The sequence below is a fragment of the Struthio camelus genome, chromosome 2, assembly GCF_040807025.1.
Source record: "Struthio camelus isolate bStrCam1 chromosome 2, bStrCam1.hap1, whole genome shotgun sequence".
NCBI classification, from domain to species: Eukaryota; Metazoa; Chordata; class Aves; order Struthioniformes; family Struthionidae; genus Struthio; species Struthio camelus.
In genome coordinates, this window is record NC_090943.1 from 113,316,189 (window position 1) to 113,342,879 (window position 26,691).

Sequence of the window (26,691 nt, forward strand, 5' to 3'; positions counted from 1 at the left end):
ATTATACTGAATGTACTAAATGTTAGAGAAGGAAAGCAAAAAAAAAAAAAAAAAAAGCTTTAGCTTAACTAGCTTTGCAGAATTAGTACTGGAAGCACTAATAGCCACATAAATTCCATTGCCGCACTCTGAATTGGAACAGTATTAGCAATATATAGGAAAAAATAGTAAATCGTACCTAGTTTAAAAGCTGGAATCATTTGCATTGACAATTACTATCTTTCCTGAGCAACGTTTGATTTTGGTACAAATTCTGAGGCTTTCAAACCATGGGAAAATTCTACACCATATTCACAATCACCTTTTTAGAATTCCAAATACAGTCTCTGCATTTTTTACCTGTTCTTTAAATTAAAAAAAAAAAAATTTGAAATGCTGGTGCAGATGTACTGTTAAAAAACCTGTTTATGAACACAGTCAGTCCTAATTGAGATTATGGAACAATTTCAGAAGATTAGAGTACAAAATAGTAACTCCAGGAAATGAAATGTCAAAAAGCCCAGTGTTTCTACCAGAAACCAAGGAACAGGAGAGCATTACACTGATTATTACCTTAGGAAGGATGCCCTTGTCAAATGTGATTATTGACAATCAGGAAGACAGTTCTTCTCCTAGCACTTTCAGAGGCTAAGCGTTCTCTGCTCTCCTGCCATACCAGCAAATAACAATACTCATGTAACAGGAATATACTTATGTTGCAGGAATATACTTGTTAAAGAGAGTGCATCCTACATACGGTCCATTCCAGTCAGGAAGGAAGAGAAGCAAAGGAAGAGAAAAAGGCAGCAGCAGATATTTTGCCATTTTCCCCCTTGCTGGAAGTTTACATGCTCCTCTCAACACAGTCCCTCTCCCATCAAGCTGGATATAAGCACACCCGCCGCACTCAGTAAGTAAATAAAAAAAATAGACTCCCAAACCCCACAGATTATTTGCAGCTCAATAAAAAATAATGCTGGGGCTTTGACACATGTTCATATAACACCTAATATAAAAGGGCTGCTACCTTGTCATGAATAAATATGCAGCATATACAGAAGTCTGGAAAAGTTTTCTAATTAGAGAAAATAGACTCCGTGAAGGCCAAATCCCAATTCAAGTTTTTACTAAAAAAGTTAAGGTTTTGCATCTAGGGTTCAAGTTTGGGACCATACCCAGTTAAAACCAAGTACACTTGCTAAAACCAAGAAAGTACATTTTCTGATGCAGTGATCTTGACCGAGCTTGTTTATTTCTGTTTTCACAGAATTTGGTAATCTGTGACAAAAGTCGCAGCTAATGCAAATTAGCAGATTCAGCTATGGGGAAACAACCCATATTTTAATACATACTAATGCTCTAACAGTAAACAGCAGTCTTTCATACTGGTTCCAGTAGTTATTGTAGATCTTTGTAAGGTCTGATCCTATCCTACAGCTTCTTAACACATACCAGAGTACTTAGATTAGAAAAACTCATGTTGCCCTTTTTTAATCTTTATTATTTTCCACAGCTTGGAGTGACCTGCCTCTTAGACTTTATAAATAACCCAAATGCTTCTGTATGCTTGATGTAATATCACGCAGTGATTTTTTGCAAAGGATGAGTCATACTCTTAGAACAAAATTAAAGGCACTTTTTTCAATTAAATCTCCTCTGTGGCACTAAAACATTGGACAAAGTTTATATTCAAAAATCCCTCTCCTCCTAATACAAATCACATAATGGCAATTATAATAAAACTACCTTTAATGCAAACCACTAACTCTTACATAAGATGTGTTTAAAATATTTACTACCTTGTTAATTCTTTCATTCCGTGGAACAGGCATTTGCTGTGACACTGAGTCTGTCATTCTCATCAGTTCAGTGATTCATCCACCTTTCCTGCGTTTATCTTCCTGCCTGTTTTTTTTTTTTTTTTTTAAACTTATCACTCTTCAGGTACTGCTGTCCCTCATCTGATTCGGAAGCAGGCTCTTCCTCTCAACTCCAGAAGGTCTAATCTTTGAAAAGCTGCTAAGCACCAGAATTCATGGTACCTGTGACTCATTTCTGAAATGATTACAATTTTCTACAAAAGAGAACTAGTATAACTTGTCATATGATTACAAAGAGTTAACTCACCCGGTGGGTTAGAGCGCACGATTCAGGAGAGCAGACACAGTGGTTAGCACTTGAGGGAAGCTGGAGGAGCATGTGGTGCCCACGGCATGCTCGCTCCTCGCTTACAGCCAGCGGAAAGAACCAAGAAGAACTGGAACACAGAACTTCTGGGACGCATAAAGGCTGTCCTTGAAGACCCAGGATGGTCAGTGAACTCCAGACCTTGGAATATCTCAGCTAAGGTGGGCTTTGGTGGGATTGATAGGCACGTATATCGGTATGTAAAACCCTTTTTTCTGTTCAGCGTGGCTTCTGTTTTTTTCAAACTAGACTATATTTTGTCTTGAAGAAGTTGTTTAGGTCGCTGTAATCACTGAAGTCATGGCTACGTAAGTAAAGAATTACATACCGCAAACCCAGGAGTGAATCAGGGCGTCTACGTGCGAGTTTAGCAAGCTTTATTTTTTGCACATCAATTCGGTTAGTCTGTCCCAAGCCCTTTCAGTATTCCCATGCAGACAAGAAGGAACACTAGAAAGATTAGTCCTGAATTCATCTTGACCATTTTAGATAAGCATAAATAAACTGGTTTAATTAACCTTCCTTATGCAGGCTACCAGATGTTTACGCTGTTCAGCTACCAGAGGCTCTTCAAAATGCACATTCATTCTCTTCCAGAAATTTGGCCTTTTCATGGCTGCTGTATTCACATGAGATAGAAGCAGAGGGTTGGGGCACACATTTAATTCCTCTCCTGCTCCTCTCCAGCCCCAACACTGATGAACTTCAACATTCAGAAACTACTGGAATTATGAGATTTCTAGTGAAAAATTTTGGAGAACAATATCCTGTCATGTCTGCTTTCCTGTGCTAGCTAACACAAAAATAACAGCAAATCACTTCTCTCACTCTCTGCCATTCTGTAGGATCCATCTTTTAGTTCAAAACTAAAAGACACCTGAAGGACAACACTCCTAATTCCAGGCTTTCAAATTCCAGAACATTTAAAAATATTTCCTGCATGGCTGGCAAGCAATCTTTTGGCACATGTGGCAAAGTGATATGTTACATCAATGGCATGACACTCTTTTTATAATTCTGGCAGAGGACTATTGAGAATCATTTTCTACAGAAAATCACAGTTTCCAGTCATACTTGCCACCTAAAACACTAGGTTCAAGAGAATGAGCCTTCGGTTATATTATTTTTTCAGTTATATTGTTTCTTCAATTTGAAATACAGGCTATACACTTCTAGTTAACTAAAGACACTGCTGCATAATATTTCATTAAAAGTAACACTTGTTTTATCTTATCATTTATTTATTGAGACCATTTATCTCCCTGAGGCATCTATGCTTTACCAAATAGTGGTTTTCTTGAAGTTCAGAATTAATTCAATCTGTTTCTGTCTTGCATTACGTTCTCTGGATTTATGATCTGCCCAAAATAACTACAATCACAAATCAGAGCGGTTACGTGAAGAGCATATACTGTGTTAAACCTGGCGCAATCCAGATTCTATCCAGCAAACACAAGCATCTTTACACAGCTCAGTTTCACACAAGCAGCCATCAGAAACCGAGGGCTAAGGTTAGTCAGAGGGAACTGAAGAGAAGCTGAAGTCTCAAGAGATCTGATTTGGAAAAAAAATGACAGCTGTTTGCATCACTTTTTACTAACCACCCCAACTGTCAGAAAAGACACGCTTGCAACACAGACAAATGCTACTAGTTTTTCAACTAGATTATGGATTATAAAGCAAGGAATCCTGATAGGATCAGTTTTGAAGTTAAGTTTCAAAAATATGTTTAGGATACCAAGGATCCTAATTGGATCCTTGGTAACTGTTTGAATCTTTGATACTTTCAATAAATATTTTGCAAAGAAAATTATAAATAATGAATCCCCTGAATATGTTATTATTTTTTCTTTCTAATATTAAGACCACCGTTAGAGGAGGATGAGAGGCAAAAGGCCCAAAACACATTTCTGTTTCCTACACTGCAGCTAAAACAGACCTTGTGAGGCTACAGTATTGCACGCCTGCCTCTCTGAAGCTTCAGCAGAAGGGAAGAACGGTTGGAGAGCTCAGGAGAGAAGTCAGAACTGCCCAGATGCCTGAGGCCGTAAGATGCGCTGCAGAAAAAGTAATACCATCACAAGCTACAGCTAACGTACCTTTGCCAATCACAGAAGATTTCCCACTATCCTTTTGTCTCCTGAAAGGACAACTGAGCACCACAGAATTAACTTTTTAGTGCTGAACACAAAAGATGGGAACAGTAACAACATCGAAGAGCTACAGAAGTCAGATGAACAGAAGGAGCAGATGTAGAGCAGGTGTTTGCTCTGTACTTACAAACAATGTTTTTTCAGGGTCACCACTGAAATAAAAACCTGAGACAGAACATAAATCCAGAGAAAGTTCTCATGCCAAGTTTAGAAAAATTAGCATTGACTTTCAAGTGTTTACATTTACAAGTTAAAGCTCAACGGTCAGTGATTTGCAGACTCTCTTAAAGAGTGATCAAAAGTAAGAAGGCCACAAACTATCTCCTTCCAGAGCCTTGAACATGGAGGTCATAAACCCTGAGAAAGCTTGTTGCTCCTTCTCTCATCGAGTGTCTGATGTACTCCAGTACTGTACAACCATAGCCAGCCAGGCATCATACTCCCTTATTCTCCCCCTTCAGCTAGGTCCATGAAAGACATGCCCAAGATGCGCTCAGAAGAACTGTACCCATCAGCAGTTAATGAGAGGTGAGCCACCTGACGCACCTTTGTCACAGAAACTTGGCTAAGTATCTTCATGTGCCCCTACCGATTTGCCTCTTACCTCAGTTTCTCTAAACCAGCCAAACATGGTGTAGAAAGCCAGCGCAAGAGCAGACAAATGAAGAAGCAAAATATCTCTCATTCCCACATAGCACCAGCTCTGCAGGGAGATTCACGTCAGACAAAGTCCATGTCATGAAAGCAGCCATTTGGAGAATCTACACATAGGGCTGATTTAGATATTATGTTAGTAAACATACCTCTCGTCCCCTGGGCTGCTCAATGGACCTGGTGGTCAGATTGCCACCGGCAGAGGAAACAGAGCCAACCTACTGGCAGGCAGCACCAACGACTAGTGACACTGTTAATGTATTCAACTTGAAACAGAAAGCTGGACAATAAACATCACAGACGGCTACTTCTATGACACCATCCCCATCCCCCATGACCATATGATGTCATAACGTTATCAGGTGCTGCCTGATCTTGACATGAAAATCCTGGGGCTTACAGACATTGGATACTAACCCATTAGAAAAGATCACATGGCCCTCCTAGTCATTTTTTAATTGTAGGTTCCTCAGAGGTCTTCTCCAACTCCACCTGCACAAATTCACTTTTTCTTCAGCTTTCCTCAGCTGAAATACAGGAAGAAAACCTTGAGAGTCACTGACAGAAAAAGTCAGCAAACACAGAATCCCTGTAAGGTCTTAGTAGCCCGTTTCACCTGCTAAAAAGTTTGTCTCCCCCTTAGACTGGCAGAGAAAAAAACATCTGTGGCCTCTTCAACAGCTGCTTTTTACCGTAAACCAACAGGGAGGACTTACAAGTAAGGGAGAGAGTTTTCAAAAGAAATGGATGCTATTTCATGAAACTTTGCAGAGGTGGTAAGAATGACTAACCACTTCCCAGTGCTTAAACAAAACCTATTTTTCAGCTAGTTCTTCCCCCAGCAATAAGTTGTGTTGTTACACACATGGCAGAGGTGCCTGGTGAGCTGCTGGGCTCTGATGAGTAAGAGCAACAATACTCCAATCAGGGAGCAGAAGAGCAACTTCAGAGCTGAAAGCTTATGCAGAAAAGTTTCCAGAGCTCAGCAGCTTCCGGATGACTGGCTGCCTTAGCTGAACACAGAAAGATGAATCATGGTCTTCTGCAGAAGAGGTGTTTTTCTCTTCTCGGACAAAAGTAAGATTTTTCTCCCACCAAAGTCTGTTCTAGAAGAATATGCTCTATGCCCATATACAACTGGATGTCTATAACTTTCAACCAACAGCACTGATGAAAAGGAAAAATTACTGATATTGAAGTAATAGTGGCGGTATGTGCACAAGATGATATCCGCGAGCAAGTATGCATATTTCTTGTATGTGAAAGGTTTTTCTTAAAGGCACTCTTAAATCATTCATCTTTGTAAGTATTTTCTATAGAAAACTTGTGGCTATCCAGAAGTGATGTGATTAAAGGATTTCACGAAAAGTATCGAGTAGGGAAAAAACATCATAGGCAACGACAAACCAGCCAACTGCTTGAATAATACTGACTTCAGTATAATTCTCACGCTACCGTGCCCTGTTACCTAGTGCATTTTTCCATCTAACTTTTCCTCCAGTTATTTTTCTCTCTGCTAAGACATCAGTTCTCTACTTCTCTCTAAAAAGAGCAAATACCAGCCTTCTTCATCGAAACACAACGCTGCCAGGTAACCAAAAGCACTACCATTTAACATTTTCAGACTACAAAACGCAAAGGCACTTGTTACCTGCAGTCAGAATTCAAGTTTACAACACAATACACACTTGGATACCCATTACTGAATCCAGTATAACATGCTCTTTTCTTTTAGTTTTGCAATTTATTTGGTAATAATGTCCCCACTCCCAGGTCAGGTCTGCTTATTATTACTATTAAAGAAAAAGCTACTAGCAAACAAGTACAAGGATTTGAAAGCACCACAGGAACGTGCAAGCTTCCTGTAGTCGGTTAAACAAGGTTTTGTTTCACACTGTGGCCTTAACACGACACTGGCATCCCAACTTGCCTAAGTTCAGTAATTTGAAGTTAATTCTTTTTGTTTCATAGGCCACCCACAGTCCCAACTAATTTGCAGCTGTAATTTATCAGGAGCAGAGAATTTGAGTCCCATGTGAACCAAAAAGCAGCTGGTAGTTGAAACCAAATTAATCAATTTCCAACTGTGCCTAAGTCAAACTACTGCCATTTAAAAGAAAATCTTTAAAATAAGCATACAAATCCTGACGACATTTGAAGCAGGGATGGGAGAACAAAGCTCAGTAAAGGGAGTGGTTCTGTATCACTTTGCTGCTGTGCGTCGGGGGACTGACACCATTAATTTCCAGGGCGGTTGGGGAGGTAGTTCATTCTTAACTACTAGCAGAAGAGGTGGCGTACGCAGAGAAAACTCGTTTCATATATGCCGAGGACTGACATTTTAAACCCCAGTAAGTCACCTCTCTTGTGAGAGTAACATAGCTGTTTTTTTCCTGGTACCGCAACTTTGTTCTGCAACTATCTGATTAGGGACCAGCAGAGAAAAAAAGCCCAACCTGAGGCACGCTCATCACTCCTCATTCGCCAGTACGCTGTAATGGCAACATCCACGTTGCGCCTCATGGAAGTGTCCCACCTTTTATCAGCTAACCTGTGAACTCAGCAATCCTGATTAATTTTTGATTTATGTCTCCCTTTCCTATGCTAGGAAACCAAAACTGGTTATATTTGAGTTACGTCAGCATAAACAGGACACGGTGCGGCTACAAAATATACTCCATGATTTTATCTTTCAAATACTATCTCAGCTTAAATAAATAAGGCAAAATGGAAGGGGCAAACCTAAGAAACTCAAATACAAACAGCACTATTTAAGATAACTATTAGTCAGGAAGGCATTAAAAAGCAGGGAGATGAACATTTCCTTCAGGTCTGGTTAAAGATTTCCTGGCTTGTCATTAAAGACGAGATTTTCTGAGAGGCGTGAGAAGACAGTCTTGAAAGCAAAGCATACAGCTTGGGCATGCAGACAACTTTTTTTCTGATTCTGGGTGGGTTCACTTGACCTCTGGCAAATCATGCAAGTCCAGCTGATCAAAAAGGGTCACTAAACTGGGGTACTCGCTCTAAAACATTTTGAGCCAGACAGTCAGAGGTGCTGAACCCCTAGCTGAAACCTCGCAGGGGACCTGAGTAAGAGTGCCTGACTGCGCTTTAAGCCAAAGCCGCGCTCTGAAGCCTGGCACCCAAAGCAGATGCCCAAAATAGACTCTGTGAAAAAAAGTTAGCCTGAATCTCCCTTTCCCGCAGCCTCAGCCCTTCAAACTGTTGTCTGATGTGAGGTAAAAAGGGAAAATATAAAATCTGTTATTAAACACTTTAAATGCTGCCTGGAGAAAGGACAGTTTTTTATTTTTCAGTCTGTGCCTGCTATGACTGCGGCTGCAGAGCCTGGACAGTTAAATAAAGCAAAAAAGTCAATTCACAGCAGAAAGAGAAGCAGAGCATCACTCTGACCGCTGGCACTGCGCTCCTCCACTCTGTCACAAGCAGCTTTTCACCACGGTATGATACGCCTGGCAACTTGAATCTGCCAATCTACTATATTTATTGGGGTGTCACGTTAGGATAGAGATATGGCTAAAAAGCCTTTTTCCTTTCCTTTCATTTAGCTTGCTGATCAAAACAAACTGAGACCAAATTAATGATTCTTAGTATAGTTTTTATATTTTCCTTTATAGCATGACTTCTCAATTCACACAATAACTTGACCACTTCTGTTCTCATTCAGAAATAGTACAAATAGATTTGGGTACTAAAATACAGCTTCGGGTTACAAAAATACTCATCAAAGTCACAGAGAAAAGCAGAAAAACTTGAACTCCAATGGGTTCAAAGAACAGCGAGAAAGTAAAAAGAAGTGGAACAAAATTGGTGTTGTATTTCATGGTTTGGTACAAAAAGAAAAATCTGAATTTTTTTCTTTTAAGGCTTAGCATTAGTGATACTGGAGCCAAACCAGAAGGGAAGGATTCAAGCTTTAAAGAATGACATTTGTGATGAAAAAAGTAAGAAATCATTTTCAACTGCAACAGAATAAAACAAGAACGAAATGCATTTCTTTGGCTCCATGTTGTTTCTTAATAGTATAAATGCCAAGTAAATCTCTGCGTTAGATTTTGCTAGTTCAAAGGGTCACTGGAGTTGAATGGTGAGTACCCCTGGCAGACAGGCAAGCTAGAGCAGGCAGCGCGCCTCTCCAATTCTTTGCTGCTCTGAGCCTGGACCACTCATAGGAGGTTATTTCCAAAACATACACCCTTTTCCATCCAATTGTACAGCAAGGAAATATTAAAATCCGTGTAGTATATTTAAATATTTCTAATGCTGTTTAGTTTTTAATTATTATGATTATGAGTGATTCTACATGAACAAGAAAAAGGTATTGTATTGCCATATCTGTACACGCTTAAGATAATTCAACTTTTCATAGTAGTTTTGACATGTGTAGTTTATTAGACTGTTAAGAATGCAAAAGCACCATTGGCATTTTTCAAATCGCAAATGTCTGCTAGATAATGGCCTTGCAGATTTTGTACAGAACTGCACAAGTAAACTTGCCAAACTTTCATCATCACTCTTTTGGAAACTCTAAGGGGCATTTTATCAAACAAAATGCCAATTTTGTTTGATATGTACACAGAATGTGCTTAACACGCAGAACAAGGACAGCAATAAAGCTTTTCTCCACAGCTGTGTTATTTTAGCTAATGATAAACATATAACTAAAGCCACATATCGCCACAACTGAAGTTGGTGTGAAAAGCTTAGTCACCGGGTGGAAACAGAGGCCATCACAACAAAGCGGAAGTCATTCATTTACTCTTAACTGTGCAATTAATTATCTCATCATTAAACATAAATACACAAATTATTGTTCTAAATAAAGCTCACGATCATCATAGCTTATATTTTGCTTCTGACACTGCTGCATCTACTCTTTAGTGACAGATTCTTACCCGCAGGCATATGTGTGCAATTACCACTGATTTCAGGGGAAGCTGTGATTGCATAACGGAGAGAAGGGTTTATTTTCCAGAAAGTTTTCTTAGAGACTAAAAGCTTTAGAGGCCAAGGCTGTTTTTTGCCACCCCTGTGGCTGTTTCCATATTGGATACATTCAAAATGCAAAAATCTGTCCTCGCAGCCCTGCTGTATTCAAAAACGGACGAGTGAAATGCAGATGTTAACCAGCAAGACGGCATATTGATTTAGTTAAGCCATTTAATTTTGACAAACTGCCAAAACAACAATAAAAAGAATCACAAACCTGAAATATTGGCGATTTCATCAGCATCCTACAATGCACAGGGAGATAATGAGTCCCCTGCAACCTCTAGGAACTGGTCGATACTCTCCATGGAAGTGCAGTGACTGAGAATTCCAGACAGCGCCATTCGATTTTCTCTGAAATCTTATCTTTACAAAGTAAACAAACATGAGATAATAACCTTTAAACTCTCCACAGCCATTCATAAGCAGATCCATTGCTACGGAGCAGCAGCCAACATTCAATAGTATTCACTGCTCAGTATGTGGTACTCAGGGTATCGCACAACTCGAGCTTTTTAAAAGCACAGGTTGCCCTTCCCAGAATTGGGAGACTTCAGATATAGTAAATTAGCGTTCCTCAGAAGCATTTTCCAGCTCTCCTCTGAACCGGCAGAGCTGCACGTATCCCATCCTTCCAACGAAAACGAAATTTAGCGTGCAATTAGCAGACTCCACAATTTGAAACTTGAAAAAGCACTAAATATTACATAAACCATTAAAAGAAATACTCGCATTTCAAAATTGGACAAAATCCGTCATTTTTTTCTGCCATTTATACTTAGGCGTTTTTTGAAATATGACTGAACTTGGATCAATTTTTTTTTTTAATTTATAAATCAATCTAACTGGTTCCTATGTTTAGAAATATCTGAAGCAAACTAAATTGTAACACACGTTTTTAAAGACCCTACGTCTGAAAAATTTTATTCTTTTCTATGAATATATTAGCTACATATTTTTAAACAGCCTCAACATTGTTTACCTCCTAATTGCCATTTAAGAGGAGAATTTTTCATACCGAACTTTGACACTCCCATTTCCAAATCATGTATTTTTTACTCTAAATATTCAATAAATATGTTCTAACTCCTTGAAAACAACAGCATTTACACGACATTAACCCAATACCTTCTTCAAGGAGAACTATCATTTTATTACACTAGGAAGAGAAAACGAACAGAAGGGGTATGTGCCATTATATTTCCCTCCGTATTTTTACGGCAATTTGCAGAACACCACCAGTATACACCGCGGCGCTTTCCAAACCACATAGGAAAGGTCATTACCCTAGAGAACTTACAGCTGCAATAAACAAACCCCTTACAACAATTATCCCATTTGAAGGAGATCTGAGGACATTTGTTTTCAATATATTAGCAGATCATCATTAAATAGATCAAAGTCACTTAGGACCCCTTAGTTCTTAACAGCACCAGAACTTAACAAAAAGAGGGGGTGCGTTTTTCTCCTTGTCCTTCCTTAGTCATAGCACGTACCTTGAAACAGCACACAGACGCAGATCAACTCACTTCTGCGTCCAGGGCACAGAAGGGAAGGTAGAAAAAGGTGCCGTATGGAAGGAAGACAATGGGGGACCCCGACCGGGGGGGAAAGATGCTCAAATCCAGGAGCACAGGCTGGGGGTGAGGCTCTGTTCCTCTCCTGCTGTTGGAGTTATCCTGTCAGGGCTCTTTGATTTGATTTGGATTTTGGGTTTTATATTTGGGTTTTGATTCTTTCGGGCTCCATCTTTGCCCTTACACTTAGCTGAGTTATGCCCACCAAACCAAACCTCAACGCAAAGTGCCACGGAAAACCAGGGGACTATTTTGCGCAAGTGAAACTGGACGGGAGCTCCTAAAAACTCAGACTGAGATTCATGTATGTTCTGGACTAAATACTAGGGTTTCCTTTCAAGTGTACTTCTCTTTAAATTAAATTACGCATTAGACATCAGACCTGGAAAACGGTCTGACCAATTGTGAGAGTCATTTACTTTCTGTGAATTCAAGTGTCTCCTTCTCCTTAATTTTTAGGTCAACTTTTAAAATCTCCACCGGGTCCTTCTGAAGCTACCATCATGCTCTTTTTATAAGAACATTAAGAGCCAGATACTCAAATACAAAACTCTATCAAATTAGAGCAGCCATGTTTACCTTGCAGATTCTCTCTCCGCACCAGGAGCGCCTGCGAGATACAAAAGCAATCCTTTTGCTCAGAATCACAGAATCCTTTTGCTCAGAATAAGCCCCTTCACGAATGCAAAAGTCATTTTTTCTCTTTGATTAAAAAATCCCGCTGCTTGGCACCGTCTGCTGAGGTGCACGTGCCTTTCGATTCAATGAATCGGTGCCTCCATAAGCCAGTAAACTTCCTTCATGGCCTTGTGCAGTGTCACCACGCTCCTCCTGAGATCGTGTATTGGACGCTAATTAATAAATCAACTACCTGTTACTAAATGTGCGTTACGAGATTTTTTTCCACGCCAAAAAACGTCAGGAAGCTGGAAGAAAACCTTTAACAGGCAACAAAAACAACCTTGCATAGACAGGACATGTTTAAACCACTATGCAAAACTGGTAGCTCGACAAGCCGGTGGCAAAGGGAGGTCCAAGGTCCTTCCCTGCACAGTACTTGCTAGCTGACCTTTACCAGCTTGAAGTATGAGGCAAAATAATGTTTAGTCTAGAATTAAAATATTTTCTCAATTATATTTTACTCCTAATTTTCCTCCCCCTCCAAATCACACCCCTACTCTACAGCCCACAAAAAGTACCTCTGCGAAAAGTTTTCCCTGGGCTAAGGGTGGAAAAAACAAAGCAATACAAACCCGGTATGGGTAAGGTAAAAACGCTGAATAATTTTACTATGAAGCAATATAGGATAGTAACATTTGGGGAAACAATTACTACAAAAACAGTCCTTTTTATAAATAATTCCCGATGATAACTGCCACTTACTGAATGCTAAGGTTTCATTTATAATTGATTAATAAAGATTAACACCTTTTACATCCACTGCACACTAGATTTGTTTTATATTACTGACGATCACAAATAAAAAGGTGGCTATCGATTATCATGAGATTCTCTTTATGAAATGTTAAAAGATGTACAGCGGATAATTAGCAAGGCTGCTCTTCTACGCGCCTTTGGTCAACGTAAGGTTTCAGACGCAGAGACACAGCAAGGGTACACCAAGAAAGCATGCAAGCGTCTCAGGAAACCACATTTGGCAGCTGTTAACTAGACAAATATCAAAGATATGAACTTGTATTAACATAGACCTAATCAAACCTTGTTATAAGGATAGGAAGGGGGATACCTGCATTTTATTTACATATACAAAGACAGACCATCATGGGAAGCTGGCTGCCCTACAGTTTGTAATATGGCCAAATCAGCTGTTAACCTTCTTTGAGAGATTTTGAGAATAAAATTAGTTTCAACAGTGAAGAAGAAGCAGCGACCACAAATGGATGCTTCGAAGAGAAGCAGAAAAGGAAAAATGTAAACTTAAGATATCAAATTCTTCTTCATCTAGAGGAATAATCCAACCTCTTAGTCTTTGACAGATACCACCAATGGAAAAGCAAAACCAAACCAAACCAAACCAGGTGACCCTAGACAATGGCTTTCCTAACTTAAATATGCAACAATCTCAATGCACAGAACCATTTAATCAAGAATATACCCAAAAGCTAGCAGTGAAAATAGCGGTCAAACAGAAGAGAGGGCAAGAACATCCCTGAAATATACTCATAAAAGCAAATTCAAACTGCTTTTCCATTTTAAGCAAAAATTCAGGGAGCAGACCAATCTGATGAAACAGAACTTCTAAACTAACCATATGGTGTCAAGAAACAATTCTTTGGGATGAACCAAAAAAGGAAACAAAAGGAGGAAGAGCATTTCCTCTCCACAAAGCTTCTCTTCAGCCTGCAGACTCGTAACTGCAATGATGAGATAAACCTTTTCCTCATTAAATAGGAAATGTTTCTTCCTCACAATAAGAAAATGCACAGGAAAAACATGTACAACTCGGAGATACAAGGAGGCTTAAAATAAAACAGTCTGAATGTGCAAGACGGACACATACTTTATAAACAAGTAAGTACAGGACAAGAGGTTATCTATGAATACAAATGCCCAGCAAGACACTAAAAATAGTTGACAGGTCTGATATATTGTGTTACTGCTGAAGTCATTTGAAGATTTTTTTTAGCTGTATCAGCATGTACAAATTTTACATATGCAGGCTTTATGAGAAGTACTGAAGTATTACCAGATTGCAAATAAAACTGCAAGGGCATAATAATAGGTAAGCCACTTCAAGTTATGTTTTAGTTGTGCTTACTTTATTATTTATTATTACTCACACAAATGATACACTACAGCTCACAGTATTTCATGAATGATATTAAAAATTAAAAGCAGAAGAGAAAAAAGGCTTACGGAGTCAAACATAAGGACGAGAATGCCAGGATGAACACGGATGCAAAATGAAACATGGAAAAAACAAATACGAGGTTATAGTTGGATTTTTTTGTTATTTAAGACTGTCCAACTTCTAGTGAGAATAACTATTATTTTGCTTCGCAAATAGTCATATATAACTACCAACAATTATTCCAAAAAAAAGTGGAATTGTTTTTCTCCTTACAAAGCAAAGAAACAAAAAGAAAAATGGGAATGAGAAGAAAATAAGGAAACTCCGAGAAGAGGCAACACAAACTTTTGGGACAATATTGCGGTAGATAAGACTTAAAATCTGGTAGCCATACTAACTCTGTGAACAAGTTTTCAATCAACGGACTTTAAGATTCTAACGTTTGCTTTTCTTTCCTACAGTTTAAATTAAGACACTTTATCAGCCCTATTGATTTTTACCGATTAAAGCATGGGATACCGATTTGAGATTTTTAATAAAAAACAAAGCTTTTCAGAGTGGAATCCAGCTCTGCCACACAAAACCAGCACACTAGTTAACTTCAACAGACATGACCTTTCTCAAGCAGTATTATTTGCCCTCTGCTTGTGGGCACTTTGACACATTAGCACGTGGAGAGATCTCCAGGCAGTATTTTATCAGCAGGGCCCATCCAGGCATGATGTGCACTTTCACAGCGTATTAGCATATCTAGAGGAGGAATACTCCAGCCTGCAGTGGCCTTTTGTTGTAGGACAGCCTTGAAGTGTGGAAAAACGTTACTGACATTCTCACTGACACCCAGGAGCCTCTCTACATATCCAGGATCCATCAGCATGTAAAACCTAACACCTTACACCCAAGAGACTCCTTTCCAGGGTAGTTTAAACTTTAGTATCATGATCTTTGACCAGCTCGCAGCTTTATTCCGAAGACTAAAGAATCTTCACTTCTTCCTTCTTACACTTAGCGTTAAGAAAATGTATCTATTAGTCTACACTGTACATACAGTAGATGCTGAATGCTGAAATTTAAGAGAGATGTATTTTGGCAATGTAAACAGAAACCCTGCTTCTTATCTTACATCTGTACTGACCAGAAATAACTCCAATGAAGCCAGTCAGCACAGGTATACAAAGGAAGGAAGCCCGTCCAAAGGGTAATACAACCCTTCCTCATGTGCAGACACAACTCAGCTAATGAGAGATCCGGTGAACTCATCTGAGGTCACAGAAAAATATGTCAGAGCAGTCTGTGATAAATGTTTCTTCCTCAGTCACAGGCCAGTTTTGCATTCAGTATTTCTGGTAGTCACTGAATCCTGCTCGTCTCGAGCAGGGGATTCCCCCACTGCACATTCAAGGTCATCTTCTTGCAGACGAGGTAGGAGGGCTCAAATCACACACAGCAATCTGCAGTCACTTCAAATCTTTCTGTACCGGAGCAGTTTACGGTGTAAAACTATTACAGAACCAGCTCGTAGCTATTAAAATTGCTGACCCTGCTTAAAAATATAATTTTCAAATACTAGTGATCAAAAAATTGCTTTTCTCTTTCCTGTTTTATTAAACATATTGAATGAGTAGAATTTTAGGCAGCTAGCCACCCCGATGCCTTGTTCCCGGGCACATTTGTGAGTACGCAACTGGCCTTATCCATTTCAGAAGAATACCACAGGCACTCCTGAGGAAAGACAAGCTTTGTCTTCACTGGCACATTTTCATCAGCTGTAGCACACTGCTTTGCAAACACAAGGATTCTTTAACCTTTGAAGAATTAGGCTGACAAACATGGGTTGGCAACTGAAATTCTAAGACTGCTCTTCCAGATTCAGGTGCGACTTCTTCATATGCACTGGTAGAACTCAAGAGTTTGTTTCAAAACAGTAGATGGTAATCAAGCCAGGACTATTTCGTCTTACACACAGGAGCAAGCAAACTGAGCCAACTGTATTCCTAGTGTAACTGCATTTCAGAGGAAGCACTAAGAATGTACCTATTTAGTTTAGTATTTTTGTAACCAGTCATTATAAAGGCCAACTTTTCTTAAAAGTCATTTCTATCACCATATTATGGTGTAACACGTTTTACTCAATTCTGCAGTCGTAAAGAAGGACGCTTTTATGATAAAATTCTGGCTAACGTTTCACAGAGAAACAAACTTTAAACTGTGTACATCAATTTCGAAATAAATACAGCAAGTTCACGTTCCGTCTTCTGTGTTCTGCATCTCTGTCTTCAGGGTCTAACACCACAGGATGAAGTTTCTCTTGTATATAAAACATGACACTAACGCTGATCTATTCCCTTCCAAAAACATCAACAAAAGGAGCTATGGCTCACTGAGCCAAAAAATTAAATGCTGAAATGTACAACCAACACTGTTACCCATCACTAGCAGGCATCCCATGGAAAAAAATAAAACAAAACAGAACAAATAACTCAAACGTCTAGCCAAAAGAAAACATTCAGAAAAGAACAAGGTGAAATTCTGTCCCCCTTCTCAGGATGAAACATATCTTATTACAGCCTCAAACCTTTAGCAGTGTCTGCTTGGGCACAGCCAGAACATGTGGAGAAAATTTATGACATTTTATTATGGTTGGCTTGAGGGAAGGAAGAGGTTTCTCTGCGAGGTCAGGCCCAGGAAATTATTTGCTTTTTTCTTCAATTCTTCAACATGCATTCTCTTTCACTGCTAAAACTGCAATCATTTTGCCTAGAGAAAGCTGCCTAGTTGAAACAGTACTAAAAATTAGGTTAGCCTTCACTGTAAAGGAATGCTTCAGTAGCAGGCACATCATTTGTGCCAAGCTTGAACATAAAGTCGAATTCCAGTCCATACTTGAGCACAAGGCTGTGCATCTGATGAGCTCCAAGCTCTATTTGTATGACAAACTGAACACAGGCAATATTTGGAATTGTTCTGTGCTTCCCTCCTATTCCTTTTCTACTTATCAGGCAACAATCTCTTGAATACAAAAGAAAATAAAAAAGAAAAAAAGAAAAAGAAAAAAGAAAAAAGAAAAAAAGGAAAAAAAGAAAAAGCTGCATAAGGTATACCTGTTATTAAATACCAAATGAAATTCATCACAATTCTATCAAAGGGAAAGAGACAGCACTGTAAAAAGCAATGGTATTTTCTTGAAGCGGTGTCTGCAGTTCAGTGGTCACTCATCCAGAAGGTAAAGAGGATAGCTGGATACTAAGAACAGGACATCACCCACATCACAGAAAAAACAACACTGGAAAACATTCTGGGGAAATGCTGGGAAAAAATAACACTAATATTTTACATAGCTCAGGAAAAACTAAAAGATCAAACATATGGCACTGTCCATTTCATCCTTTCCTAAACCCAGGAAGAATTTGAGGGAATTGCTGCATATTGCATTGCACAAAGCTGCAAGCAGCTTTGTCCTTGTGTGAAGAGGATTTAGAATTGCTGTCAAAAAAGTTGATAGCTTGAATGGCTGAGAACGTAAACTCTTAAGTGTCTTGCGAAAGTCCCTGAAATAGGAAAAAGCTGAAAGACATCACATCGCATGTCAGATAGTTAAAGATATCAACAGGAAAATTAGGTACAAACATTTGTACCTGACATGAGTTTGCTAAAAAAGATCTAGACCTGGAGTCTTCATACTGTAACAGGATGCACTGATGGGAATATTTATAATATATTAAAACAAGACTTTCTATATAGTAACGCACTGAAGAACACCAGAGAACAACAATCAGAGAACGAGGAAAGAAAATATACTCACTCAGCAAATATACTCACTCAGAAAAATACACTCAGCATCATCTGAACAGTAATGATAAATAATGAATTAAAACTTCTACAAGGCAAATACTACAAGATATGCTACCAAACCTACAGTTCTATTACCCACCCTGCAATAGGTTTTAATCACAAGAAAAATAAGCACAAGGCACAACACAGGCAAAAGAGAAAGCAGAAGATTCACAACTTGAAAACATTCAGATAACCCCTTCTGTCTTCCTAATTGGTGTTGCAGCTACTGAATGCACTGAAATTCAGGCAGGAGACAAAATTCTCATTGCCTGTCAACCAAGACCATTGGATCTATAAATCCCCTCTTATTAGCATTCCCTTTTAAATATGAATTCCTTGTGATATATTTCCCATAATATGAGATATTATAATAGCAATATCCTCCTGTATAGTCTACCTTTGATCTACAAGTTTGATAAGAATTCTTTATAAATTAGAGTATTGTAGAAGAAAACAGCTTTGAAAGAGGCATCATTTTCCAGAGAATTCTTAAACAAACACACTCAGGATTTACTAATGAACGAGACTAAACTTCAGGTGTTTTAAAATGAAATCCAGCCTAACACTGTATATTCCATCCAAAGGGTGGAGGAGAGCAGAAGGGTGGCTAGAAACAAACTGCAGCTTCTACATGTAGGAGTTCCCCATCAACCCTCACAATTTCCATTGTTTTCATCAGATCACTGCCAAGTAGTCATGCAGATCTGCAAAATTCCAGCCACACTGATTTCATTTTGTATAATTTTTCAAAGGACAAGACCTTTGGGAGCAGTCTTATCATATCGAACACAAATACTTCATTTTTTTCCAAGAGAAAGGAATAAATTTTCTTTTGCAATTAGTTAATAGTTCAATGTGAAATGCTTATATACCATCAAAGGCCTGATTATTCCAAGTTCTCCTTTGCTAGCGCTTTGACACTGGAAGTTAATCTTGCACTAAATGTATTTATTTTAGTTTAAAAATGTGGACTGTTTAAAAGTCAGCAACTGAAGACTTAAATGCAACTAAACAAGAAAAATGATACAAAAATCGTCTTTGGCAAAAGTACTTTATTTTCGCGAACCTCACTTTAATTTCATCCTCAACATTATAATCAGTAATTTCAGAACAAACACCTCATGCTAAAACACAGACTCTTCATCTTCCAAGGTTATTCCTCACACTTTTTTTTTTTTTTAATATAAATACTGTTAATGTAAAACAGCGTCAGCGCATGGCAAAGGCTGCTGTTATAGCCTGGAATACTTAACTAGAGAATGCAAGCTCAGTGAGCACCAAAGAACTTCCCAGCAGTTTTAGTTTAATAAAACAAGAGAGTCATGCCCTGATGACCAAGGCTCAATTTACAAAAACAGTAAGATACACGCTCAAGCGCTTTACTGAATGTGTGGCATGGAAAAAAAAATGGAAATTGTTTGGAAAAGCAAACAAGTTGTACGCAGAGCTAAAATCTAGAAGACTGACAACTCAATAAGTTTTTATAGCAGAAACGTAGCATTAAAGCAAGAGCTTTCACATTTATCTACATACATCTAAAAGAGCATCCTCAGAACCATGCAGCCACTATCAAGCAATAATTTGTTGAGTGTGCTCTAGCACTGTAACTTGTATTTAATTACAGCTCCACAGTTTTTCCCTATTTAAGCTGTAATGCTCTCCACGCAGAACACACTTCAGAAAGTTTATTGCATACCCAGGGTGTGAAAACCATGTTTCTTCAGTTGCCAGAAAAGCAGCAAAATATCCTATATAGTCACTGCTACATTACTGAAAAAGCATATTTAAAAGATATTACTTCTACATCACATGGAATCAATGAACAGCTAAAATTTCTATCTAAACCCTAAGCCTACGATAATAATTTCATTCCATTGAAAATATAATCAATTTCATATGTGATAAACAAAGGCGAAAGGGTAATATTAACATAAAAACACAGCTACTACTGCCACAGTAAATCCCTGGGATTCCTTAGATCCTGCTATGTTAGATACTTTTGGTTTATCTAATTAAATGACTTTACACAACAGCCACAACCAGATGCGCCAGAAACAAATTTAAGACTCTGTGTGTGTGTGTGTGTGTGTGTGTGTGTGTGTGTGTGTGTTAGTTAAAAAAAAAAAAAACCCACTCTAGTGATTTACAGCTTAAACATTTGTTAAGCCTCGAAGCATAAGGTTTTGAGGCTCTTGACATCTTTGAGGTAACTGACAATACTGTTAGAAGTTCCCATTCCAACGAAGTGGACTGCTTGTCAGTGGGGACAGCGCAATCAGCACGTGAGCACAGCGAGAAGCTGCGAGAACAATGACATTGCTCAGGTGAACGCATGCAGCTCAGAAGTTGCCTGAAACTAAAATGGCTATTGACAATGATGAAAAGTGCCAAGTTCAGAATAAACTCAAATGACTTTGTGCAATTAAACAGAACTTAAGATTCTTCCAAATAGCTTTGCTAATGAAGATGCGCTGAACTGAATACAACACAAAAACACCTCTGTGAAGCACAATTTGTGAAGTGAAACATACCTTCAATAACAGAGACAAAAACAGAAAACTAAACCCAAGAACAAATAAGGAAAGTGTAAGGTCTTTTAACAAAGTAGGGAAAAAAATCCCTTCTCCCTAATCACCTTTCCCTCACTAGGCCACATTAATCCTTCCTGCTCTAAAACAAACCTCATTTCAGAGAGAACTATCATCAACCTGTAGTCGGTCAGGCTGTGCTTTGCTACAAAGAGCATTGTGTCTAAAATAAAAAACTGCAGTCAAAATACCAGGTCTTGTGAATTTTCCTTAGAAAGGAGGTCAACCTCATGAGGTCCTGACAAAGCCACGTAACCAAATGAGATAAAACCAGTCCTTTCGATAACCTAAAATAATAAGAAGAAATAACTAGTTCTCAAGACTATAATAAACTACTAGTAGCACACTAAGTGTGAGGTTACATCTAGAGAAAGCTGAAAGCTGCAGGATTTCTGCTTCATATTGAAGTCCAAAATCAAAGGTGATCCGTGATCTGTATGCCAAGTTCTACTGGAAAACCAGAAAACATTCAAGATGGGATTTTGTTTTTTTAGTGATAAGTATCTAGCATAATTTAAAATGTATGTTGTCTAAATACCTCAAATGCCCGAACAGAGCTGTTGTACAGGTGCGGCTAGTGAGGATCTAGTGGCATTGCTATAGGGACCCAGCTGCGTCTGGGAGACCGATCACCATCCCCAGAGAAGATGCCATCATGCATAATGTTCAGGCTACAGAGCCTGCCCTAGATAGGTGTTGCTCCCTGCTTAGTCAATGAGCTGGGGGAGGCCTAACTGAAAGGAAAACAGGAAATAATTCCTCTTCTTTCACATTTTTAAAAAAACAACAAAATTACAAGTCTTTGTAAGATTTGTCTTCTAAACCTCGAAAACCCCAGTTTTACAGAACTCCACTGACCCATTATGCAGCAAGTTTAATGACCTCTTTGTAAAGATACGTAGTCAAGACATCCTTTTTTGCTCTCATGTTTTGGATACTGGATACCTGCACGTTTGTGCAAATATGTGGTTTTCTGAATTAGCTCAGATAAAAAGGTAGCCCAGCTTGCTAAAGTGTAGGAATCTTTAGTGCTGGTGACCTTTTCATATTTCAAAAGCAAACTGTTTATTCAACTACACATTGCCAATTCATAAAAAAGACTTACAAAACTTATTCCCACAGCTAACCATATTGTAAGTACAGAACGGCACAATTAAATTAGGAAGTATTCTAAAAATGCTGTTTTCTTAATACTGTGGAAAAACAAAGTACATACAAGGTCATTCGCATAACAAATGCAAAAATAGTGTTAAAAAGCAATTGTCTCTTCTAACATGGCTTAGGATTCCTCCTCTTCTGATTTCAAGAACATCATACAAACACATGTATATAACTCTAAATCAGTTATAAAATCACAATAACTTTTTCCATCATGATATTCTCTTTAATTTTGATAAGCTATTAAGACAACATTTAAGAAGCAATGATAATGTACGTATAAGTTGTGTTTTCCTATATATTTCTTTAGGCTTTCACATGGCTTTTAGGCTTTATGTTAAATGATGCAGTAACAGTAATTTTATATACGTGCAATATAACCTGGCATACATCTCTGCGGACACAAAGAAATAGGAAGCTAATATCCCAGTTGTGATCCAAAGAGGCATTCTCCTCAGCTGATCTCCAACATAGCTGGAGGATAAAGGTAGATAGCTAAGTCAGTTCTCTCTTCTGTGTTCCAGTGTTACAGGAACAATTTTCTCCTGACTCCACCGGTTCATATAATACCTGATAGTCATGTTGCCCATTATCAGATGGAGACACAGCTCTTGCAGTGAACCCACGAAGCCTTGTATATGTTTCAGATGGTTCATATTTCCAAAACATTGACTTGAAGCTTCTGCTTCCCTGGAAGACACAGCCCTGGGGCTCTCCTCTATGCACTCTCCTGCCTAGCGGCAGCTAATAGGTCCCCACTCCTCAGGCTGAAAAGCTTCCTTGCATGAAAACAGGAGCAGCCCAGTGTTATAGGTGAATGTCCCTTTGGGTGAGGAACACATGTTGGTAGCCTCCTTGCTGCCTTGTGCAGGCCAAAGTCTGGCCTAAGGCACAAGGGTACGGGCCTCTTGCGCTGTGCTGACCTCCAGCTGCCATAGACTAGAAACTGTCTGGGTAAGCAATCTCTCGCTGCTCAGGACCTGACAGTTTCTCCCATGAACTCCCAAGTTTCTGATGATATTGGGCTTGTTATAGAAGTGTTCATCTTAAATGTAAGCCCCATCTTGATGTAATCCCTTCCCCCCAAAGAAAAAGATTGAATGCGTCCAGAATTTTCGAAGTAGGAACTTTCAATTATATAGCAGAGAAAATTTGGCTGAAGGACTGCAACAGACACCCACAGGAAAGAACAGTAACACCCTCTGCCATTGTAGCCTTTCTGCAGTGACTATACAACCACTGCTTTATAAGCAGATAAACTGCATTTCCAGTGACAGGGCAAACCGGACAACAAATTTAGCAGAAGTTTTTAAATAAACCCACAGTGAGATTTTTACACTTAAGGGCATCCTGAATTGTCAGTATTTTGCCCCTGCTGCACTCCCTCCCCTTCCCCCTCAAAAGAACTGGTAAGTGTGTGACTCTGAATCAACAATTCAATTTTCTTACGTATTTTCTGGGGACCAGATATTCAAGATGGCTTGAAAATTGCTTGGACAGCTGTAGGAAATGTTTTTTCATCTGTGCATATTTAAATTGCTGCTGCCTTTCTTTATAAATGGAAATAGAAGTGTTGATGCTTCCAAGACTGTTATGCAAAAATATGTAAGAGCTGACTTAGTAGCAGCAAAAATATCAATGAGGTATGGGGTGATGTTAAAAAGCTTAGATGTGAATTAAATTTTCGAGATGATCATTTGATGTGAATTAAATTTTCAAGATGTTAGGAGCAAGTTTCATTTCTGTAATCCTGCAGTAAACACCAGACCTCATACCAAATATAGAGGACAAGCTCTGTAATGTAGTTGAACAGCATTTGTCTTCTGTAATCATGATGTCCTGTGCTTTTCAGATTTGCGTTAATTGAACTAGAAAAGGTCATACAATTGAAAATGTTCACAATTTGGGTAAGACTCAATGACAAAATCTTTCTCATCTATCACTAATCTTTTATAAACAATAACTGTCACTTTGACAGAGTATATCTGTCAGTTCGCTCATGATTACACACAAGAAGCCTCAGCCTTTACTCTCTAAAAGAGTTCAGAAGCTTTGGCTTGCAAAGCTCAATGAGACAGACCGACAAAAGAGAGGAAGAGCAAGAGGACCCAGCAGTCTTGAGGTATTTTTGTCCAAGAAATAATTTCTCTGCAGTTCAAGAGCTCCTTCAGATTTAACTTACGGACTCCAGTGCTGAAATGCTAAAAGAAAAACATTTACACTTTTACAGCTAGGAAGGAGAGGAGGAGACAGACAAAAAGACTATAGTTCTAATCCCAGCTCTTGAAAATTAGGTGCGGTGTGACCTTTGGCAGGATAGTTTTTATGCTCCTATTTCCACTCAGGTTATTCAATAACATTGCGACCCCACCAATTTTTGAAGACTGAAGACCCTCTACAGAAGCATTCTCCTTCCTCATACTGCATCATGCCTTGAAAAGTGGGACCAGAAAGCGTCTCTTATCTCTACTGATGCTAACATCAGTCAAATAAGTCTTCAGAACACCTCTGTTTTTACAGGTAATTGATGAGGGTTTGGTTTGTCTTTAGTTCATTAGAGATTGAAAGGATTTTGAGTCCTAGCCCCATGTTATGAGGGAAAAGTCATTCCCGTATCTGAATAAACCTCTAGACATTACCTAGAAAACTACCCCCTCTCTGAATTTCCTCTTCTCAAACTTTTCTTACTACAGGTGAATTTTTTCCCCAAAATTCTGTTCCCTCTTAGATGTTTAACAGGTGATTTAAAAGAAATGAAAAGGATAAGGAGAAAAGAGCCCCTATGCTTCAAATCACAGTGGACTGCATGGGCAAGCCTGCATTGCAGCACAATGCTATCAAAACCTTAGGCCCTTCAAAGGACACAGTATTGCTTTCCTATTGCTGGAGGAGGTGAGAACTAAAAATATAAAATAAAATAAAAAATCACACAATCTAACCAGTCTAAAAACAGTGTGCTTAAGAGTAAGCGTTCAATCAGCAAAGACACTAACAGAGAAGATGAAAATAAAATGCTTTCAGAACCTTTCACAATCTATTTCTGGATAAAGTTCTTAGCTTCATACAGTTTTCTGCCACTTTGAACTATACCTTAACGCAGCTAACTCTTTAAGTGGTATTTAATATATTAGATACAAAGAAAAACTACAGAAGGTATCAGAAAAAAATAAAACATACACATCAAAGCACATGCCTTGTTTCCATTCAGCCTCAGCCCCAGGAAGCATTCTGCAAAGAAACAAAACTATTTGAAGGACTCCTGTCTGTTCTCAGTGTAAAGGGGGGCAACACCATCTAGCATCCCGCGTACAGTACAGGTCACTCAATGGAAACCATACCAGCAAGTGGGGAAACTAACTGACATACTTCAGCATATAGTGGAAACGCCCCCAAAAAACATTTCCAAGACAGACAGACAAACAGACATGCAATGGCTATCTCTCAGGCTGTACTAGGACACTGAAGATTGCAAAGTCTAGTAAAAGCCTAAAAAGCACATATGAGCCAAAGCAAGCTTCAGTATAAAGACAACCATTACGAAACGAGCTTCATAACTAGAAGTTATAAGGAAGCTCGGCAAATTCTGGGTTTGACCATCTTTAGAAAAGACAGCATAAGCCCTCCTGTGGGAAAGCTTCTCCATAGTAACTAAAACAGCAATCTAAGCATTGACTGTTCTCGCTCTCTGTCAAAAATAACCTCAACATGCAAACAGAGTACAAAAGCCTCTCAAAAGCAGATTTCAGTGACCCAAAAAGAGAAGAGGGGGCTCCATTAAGCATACAACTTCACTGCCACTGCTCTGTTTTGCCAGTAAAGGAATGCCAGATAGAAATACAAAAAAGATGAAATAACCGTTTGTCACACGCAGAACAATATTATTACGACAACCAACACGTCAGTGATAGTACTACTCCAGCAAGAGATAGGATCAATACCTGTATGATTTTTCCAGTTGTGTGTCTTCAAGAAATTTCCCTCTTATTTTAACAGCAAGGTAGGCAGCAATTTAAAACATTTAAGGGTAACTATACAGTAGCCCAAATAATGGAACGTGCGAATGAACTGTGCTTAATAAAACACGAAAAGACCCTCAGCATTTTGTCTGCTATTCCATGAAAACTTCCAAGGTAGGCAGATTTTTACCTCAAAAAAATATGAGGGGAAAAGAAGCCACAGATCATGTAATATTTAGGTATAGTTAGTTTTAGTGAGTTTAACATTCTAATTTCTAAAAAGCACAGTAGAAAACGTTCTCAGCCAACCCTCTGCATTACAGTTAGGGACCAGAGCGCTGTCCATCACTAAAGTTATTTATAACCCTGCCAAGCTTTAAAAATGGATCTGAACTTTTCATGCTGAGTTTATGCCTGAGGCTCGAATTGTACATTATTTTAATTTCAGGCAAATTATCATGGGTGTTTCCACGAAGCGGACAGAGAAAAATATGTTGTTTGGCCCTTGTTAAAAACACGGACTTTGCAGAGAAAAGTTTTCAGAGACTGATGCTTTCAAGAATACGTCTGGGGTAGTTTTGGATAAGGAAAGTATCTTCGGTGACCCTCTGGATAATTTCTGGATTTGGCTAACGTATATCTTTGAAAACTTACAGATTGCTCCTCTTCTTTGAAACGCAGCTAGAGTTTTGGAGCCTCAGTCTCCAAAGGGTCCGTTGTGAAGGAGCGTGCTCCAGGCTTTCAGAGCTGTCACTGCTGGCAAGTTTGAGCTACACCGTC

At 38.8% G+C, this 26,691-nt stretch overlaps 1 protein-coding gene across 4 annotated transcripts in view; it reads right to left on the minus strand.

Annotated features, from left to right (window-relative positions):
• LDLRAD4 (low density lipoprotein receptor class A domain containing 4) overlaps positions 1-26,691 on the minus strand; it is a 290,118-nt gene that overhangs the window by 207,982 nt on the left and 55,445 nt on the right. The window contains exon 1 of one of the 4 annotated variants that reach the window (XM_068932110.1): positions 10,204-10,304. The exons of the other annotated variants lie outside the window; for them this stretch is intronic. The gene's annotated coding sequence lies outside the window, so the exon portion shown is untranslated. Of the gene's footprint in view, positions 1-10,203; positions 10,305-26,691 lie in introns of those variants that run through there. 4 annotated transcript variants of the gene reach the window in all.